Genomic DNA, 6,231 nt, shown 5'->3' with positions numbered 1-6,231 from the left:
CCCCTCGCTGGTTTCTTTGAGTCTTTCAGACAAGACCTTAAACGATCTCTGTCCGCTGTGAGTGGACGTTAAAATGCACCCTGTCCCCACCCCCACCCTCCTTCCTCAGGGCACTTACTAAGTGGGGGTCTCCCCCCCCCCCCCACCTCCCCGCCTCCCCGACGGCCTCCCTGCCTCCCGCTCCTGCCTGTGGTCCTGTACGTGTCCTGGCCGCTGTGACACAAATCTATTTATTTCCAGGCCCGGAGAGGGGAGCCGGGGGAGGGGGCGCCAGGGTGGCTCCCTGGGGGGGGGGGGGGGCTGCCGCCGCCTCCCGTCACGGCACTTACACCCTGGCGGACCCCCCCCCCCCTCGGACCGCCGCTCAGGGCGCCCCGCCACCCCCCCCCAGGCCGTGCTCCCCGACCCAGGCCACCCAGACCCCACGAGACGTTTGGAGATTCAAAACATTTTTGTCTTTACCCTCCCCTTAGCCCTCTCCCAAGTTTTTAAAGCACTTTTTAGATTTTTTTTTTCTTTCCCTCCTTAAAAACAAAATTTATATATAGATATATATAGATATATATATATAAAATATACTTTCCTCAGAGGAGCAAAGCAACATTGTGGGGTGGACGAGGCCAGAGCGGAGGGAGCCCAGGGTCTCGAGGTGGCAGGGAGGAGGGGAGAAGAGGCCAGACGTTCTCGTGTCACAAAAGCAATAAAGACAACATTTTACAAAATGAAAGGAAAAAAAAAAAAACAAAAAAAACCACAAAAAAACACACACAAAAAAAGACAACCAACCACAAATAGAAGTCTTGGCACTTTGTAACGGAACGGGTACTACACTTTATCTTAATTCTTAATTTAAAACAATGTTTACAAGTTGCAACCAACTTCTATGAAAAGTCGAAAAGACAAAAAAAAATAAAAATAAAAAATAAAAGAGAGCGAGCGAGAGAGAGCGAGCGAGAGAGAGAGCAAAAAGAAATTCCTAAAAGTCAATTTATTTTTGTACAAAATAATAAAAAAAAAAACCCACCGCAGACGCAGAATCCACTTCTGTTCCCCGAGGTGACAGGGGTCAGGAAGGCACGGGGGCGAGGTCTTCTGAGGTATTCGTGCTTTGACCCGGGGCCTTGCCTTGCAGGCAGGACCGTGGGGTTTTTTTGTGTTTCTGCCGTGTCCCCCCCACCCCCACCCCCCTCCCATCCTGTCCCGTTTTGGTTCTGATTCGGAGGTGTCTCATCACCTGCGATGGCCACCCGTGTCTGCGGGGACCCTCCTTACTGACTCCCCAGCTCAGGGATGGGCCCGAGAGAGGGCTGGCCTTCCAACCAGCTAGAGCAATCCAGTCCCCCCCCCCCCGCCCCCTGCCCTCACCCCTCGCCCACTTTGGGGCTCCCCGCCCCCCAGCATGGCCGCCCTTCCTTGTGGCCACCAAGGAGCCGCCATCTGGGACAGGTGAACCCCGTCGAGGCGGGTGGCGGGGCCCCACCTCCAGGGCCTTATATTCCCCCAGGCACCCCTCTTTTTATTCAAAGGCACTGACTGTAATCTGGGGGCTGGCACCCGCCTCCCCCCAGCCTCTGGCTCCCCAAAGGCCCGGTACTGACCGAGCCACAGGCCACGGACGGGGGCCAGGGCTGGGGAGACCGTGTTGCCAGAGGCCAGGGCACCCTCACCCCAACGCCCTCTCGCATATGCAATGCCTAGCGTGGGACCCTGTAAATAGACGCTCTGTCAAGCCGAGACCCTCCCCCATCAAAGCCCAAGGTGAGGGGTGCCCCTGCTCCCCCCCCCTCCAGCTGCTGGCCCGTCTCCCTGTGCCCCTTTGCTCCGTGACAGACCCCGTCTTGTCTTTTTTTTTTTTTTTTTTTTTTTTTTTTTTTAAAGGGAAGCTTTTTAAGAAGGCAACTTTCATCATTGTTTCTACAGGATACTATTCATCACCCCTCCCCCCGAGCCCGTCAGCCCCCCAAATGTCTCAGGACCCCCCCTCCTGAGGGGGGGTGGCAGGGGAGCCCAGGGCCGGGTGGCCTCCCTCACACCCCGGTGTCATAGAGTAAGCCCTTTTGGAGCACCATCTGTGGAGGCCAAGCAGAGAGCTCGAGCGCCCAGGCCAGGGACCCCCCCACCCCACCCCAGCTGAGAGGTTCCCTGAGGGGACAGCCCTCTCCCCCCCCCCCCCGCTCATACACCCCCTCGCAATAAAACCAACTGAAAAATCACAGCTGTCGTCCTGGCCAGTGGGGGCGGCTGGACTCGGGGTGGGGGGATCAAGGCCTCTGGGACTATGGCGGGGGCAAGGGCTGAATCCCCGCCGAGCACACTTTTAACACAGACTTCCTCGGGAATTGCACTAAACCCCTGCCCCTAGCTCTGAGCTCCGCTTCTGATCGCCCTGCCCACCCACTCCGCCTTAACCCCTGGCCCGCCCGCCCGTCCTAGGGGCCGCAGCGTCCGCATGGGCCCAGCGCCAGGACCCCGGCCCCTGACCCCGCGCAATCACATACTGTACATAGACGTGGATCGATTTTATTTTTATTCTTTAAATTAAGGTCGTGATCAAGTGTTGCCAAAGATACTGCTGAGTTCTCGCGTTTCAGGAAACAAACAAACAAAAAAAAAAATATTTGAGGGGGAGCGTGCTGACTGGTCAGAAAGGACACAGCAAAACGTTTTTTTGTTTGGTTGTTTGGGGTTTTTTTTTTTGTGTTTTCTTTTTTTGGGGTGTTTTTTTTTTTTTTTTTAACTGCCTGGTACAAAAAAAAAAAAAAAAGAAAAGAAAAACAAAGCGAAATTGTTATTTCCATCATCTTGGTGAAGTTTGGGTGGATGTGTGCGCGCGTGTGTGCGAGAGTGAGGTCCGGGCCAGGGGCTCCGGGCAGGGTTGGGGGGGGAGCTCCGGGGGGGGGGGGGGAGGTGTGTGCCGGAGGGCCTCCCCCACACCCCCCGGAGAGCTCAGCTGGCCTGTGGGACCTAGGAGAGAGAGGCTAACACCCTTGCTACTTCTCCCAGCCTAGCACCCCCCCCCCACCCTGACCCCACCTTTTGAGATTAAGAAAAAAAAAAAAAAAAAAAAAAAAAAAGCAAAAAAAACACTACAAAACAGAAAAAAAAAACAAAACTTAAAACCCAGTGAATGTAAAGTTCCGGACCAGGCCCAGCCTGGCACGGGTGTGGGCCTGCGCCTCTCCGGGTTCCAGCAGGCCATACCAAAGTCGGCCCCCCCCCCTTGGGTGGCTTGCCCAGGAGACCCCCATGTGGCCATCTCGTCGCCATTTGTACCTGGCTGTCCCTTTGCTTCCTTCCGGGGTTGGGGGGGGGCGGTGGCGGGATCCGGGGGGGGGGGGCAGCATTGGACACGTTGCGCATGGTGGGGTCGAGGCTGGGCCGGGCGGGGGGAGGGGCCCCCCAGGACCGAGGCAGTCCAGGCAGCCGGGATTGTAGGAGGCCAGACAGAGTGAAAGGAAAAGCAGGACAAAAAATTTAAAACAGAAAAAAAAAAAAAAAAAAAAAGCAAAAATCCTATTTTTTGAGAAAGAAAGATATTTATATTTGCAGTTTTATTTTAAAAAGTTATTTAAGCTGAGGAAGCAGCCTTCCTGGAGGGCGGCTGGCGCAGGACGGGTCAGGGCCTGGGGGCTCGGGCGCCCCGGGAGCCATAACCTCAGAGTTCAGACTAGCTCGCACTAAGGACATAGATTTACACAGGGGGTGGGCAGGCAGGGCCAGGAGGTGGAGGGGCTGGGGAGACCCCCGTCCCGATGCCGGGGCTGCCTGGAGGCCATGGCCAGGGTTCCTGAGGCCCAGGGTCCCCCCGCCCCTCCCAGGCCCAGATACAAGGTGCCTTGGACTTTGGGGGGCCGGGCCTGGTGAACGGGGGCGGGGGGTGGGGGGCAGGGGCGGTGCCCGGGGGCACAGAGCACAGAGCAGACATTCCATAGACTGTATTTGAGAGTCTTTATAAAGTGTGGGAGATTTAAAAAAAATCAATTGATAAAAATGCACTTTTGGGGGTGGGGGGGGGGGAGAAGCTTTAAAAGTAATAAAAACAAAAACAAAAAGACAAAAGATGAAAAACCAGACAAAAAAAAAATCATTTTTCTTGTACATAAAAAACCACTAAACGCAGCCTGTTACGACCGCTGCTGCCTCATTTGCCTGATTTTGATGTTCTTTGTGTTTTGTTTGGGGGGAGGTGGGGAGCAGGGGACGGTGGGTGGGGGCTCGGGGGCCCCCTTCCCTGAGGGTCCGGGCTCATGCACCCACACCAGTCGGGGCCCCTGCGGTGACCTGGCCTCGGGGCTCCCGGGGTGGGCGGGTGTCCCCAGCATCGGCAGGCCCAGGGCCCCTACAGAGGAGGCGACCCACAGTGTGGGCTTGGCAGGTGGCACTGGGAAGGGGCCCGGGGGCGGGCAGGGAGAACTGGCTGGACTGGACGTGCTTCTCCATCGCTTCCAGCTGCAGGGTTTCTGGAGGCCGGTGGGGGGGTGGGGGGAGTGGTGGTGGCTCGCTCGGGCACCCCAAGTCTGTCAGAGGCCCCCCCCCACCCCGTGCGGCCCCGCGCTGGCCCCGGGGACGCGACCAAGGATCCGAGCTGGCTGCTCCCCGGACATCCCCGGGGAAGAAGGGGGGCCAAAGCCCAAGCACCGATGAAGGATCCTGGACTGCAGCCCCCACGTCTGGGTTGGGGTTCCCAAACATGGGCACTTTTGGGCCCCGGGAAGAGGCCCTCCCTTCTGTTGCCCAGTTGGGCTCAGGCCAGCAGGACCCAGACTGGGGGGGTGGCAGAGAGGACTGGGGGGCCGCAGCCTGGGAGAGCAGTGGCGGGGGCCTGGGGGGGGGGATAGAGGGTGCCCGCTCCAGGGGTCACGTGGCTGCACACGTGGCATTCGAACCCAGGCCTCCCCCTCAGCTGAGTGAGGGTGGGGCCGGCAGGGGCTGGGGGCAGCCACCAGCCCCACAAGGGCCTGGTCCCCCGTGCTCCCAAGTCCACTGGGAGAGGCTTGTTTCGAGTTGGAAGTATTCACACACGTCTCCCCCTGTAAAGCCAGAGGCTTTAGCACATCCCAACAACTATGGAATCGTCACCTCTAAGCTCCAGAACATTCCATGACCCCCAGAAGTGCCATTCCCCATTAGCAGTCACGGTCACACCTTCCCCCCCCCCCCCCACCTTGTTCCACTTCCTGTCCCCGGACGGGCCTGTTCTGGACGTTCCACACACGCGGGCCCACACCCCGCGTGGCCTCTGGCGTCCGGGTCCCTCCCTGCGCGTCGCGTGTCCGGGGTCCGTCCGCGGGGCGGCGGGGGTGGGCGCCTGGCTCCTGTTCAAGGTCCGATCACGTTCCCGCCCGAGGACGCGTCTCCATCTGCTGGCCCGTCGGTGGACGCTGGGTGGTCCCCACCTTTGGGCGCCCGTCAGTCACGCTGCCCTGCAGGTGCGTGTCGGGGGCTCCCACGTGAGCCGGCTCCCTCTACCTCCGGGTGGGTCGCGAGGACGGGGCGGGCCGGCTGGTGGTCGCTCCGTGTTGCGCCTGGGGAGGGCCCGCTGTCCCGTCTTCCGGAGCGGCCGCCCCGCTCTCCACGCCCACGAGCCTCCGGTCCCCGCAGCCTCGCCAGCACTTGCTACTGGGCCGGGGACGCCAGCCCTCCCCGCGGCGGACGGGCGGTGGCTCCGGGCTGCGTCTCCCGGGGGCCGGTGAGGAGGCTCAGCATCTTCCCACGAGCCTACTGGCCATTTGTGTACTTTCTTGGCCACGCAGGGGAGCAGGGACAGTCCTGGGGTTGGGTGGCTCTGGTTCAGCTCCTCACCCGACGTAGCGGGGAGACGCCGGGCCCAGCGGCCAAAGCGAAACCTTCCTCACTGGACCGAAGGCCGCGCTTCTTGGATCCTGAACACCGCGGGGCAGAAGGGAACGGTCAGGGGGGGGGGGGGGGTCGGGGGTTGTCTCTGTCCTTTGATGCCCTCGCCCCCAGCCAACGCCCCAGCACACAGAGAAGACGCCCCGGTGGCTTCACCTTGACCTTTTTTATTTGTGTTTTTTAAAAACAATTAAATTAGAATACAAATATTAGAAAACGGTGGCCCTCAGCGGCCCGTGCAGACGGAGGGGCCGCACTGCACAGCCGAGTTTATACAGTAAAACTGAATTTGCCCTCGGCCAGATTGATGTCCCTTTCTTCTTTAGACCTGAAATGATATTGCTTCCTGACTACAAGAGTTCTGTTTATACAAAGGAA

Source organism: Panthera tigris, chromosome A2 (genome assembly GCF_018350195.1).
Source record: "Panthera tigris isolate Pti1 chromosome A2, P.tigris_Pti1_mat1.1, whole genome shotgun sequence".
In the NCBI taxonomy this organism is placed as follows: domain Eukaryota; kingdom Metazoa; phylum Chordata; class Mammalia; order Carnivora; family Felidae; genus Panthera; species Panthera tigris.
The sequence above is the reverse complement of the archived record's forward strand: the minus strand, read 5'-3'. Positions refer to the sequence as shown.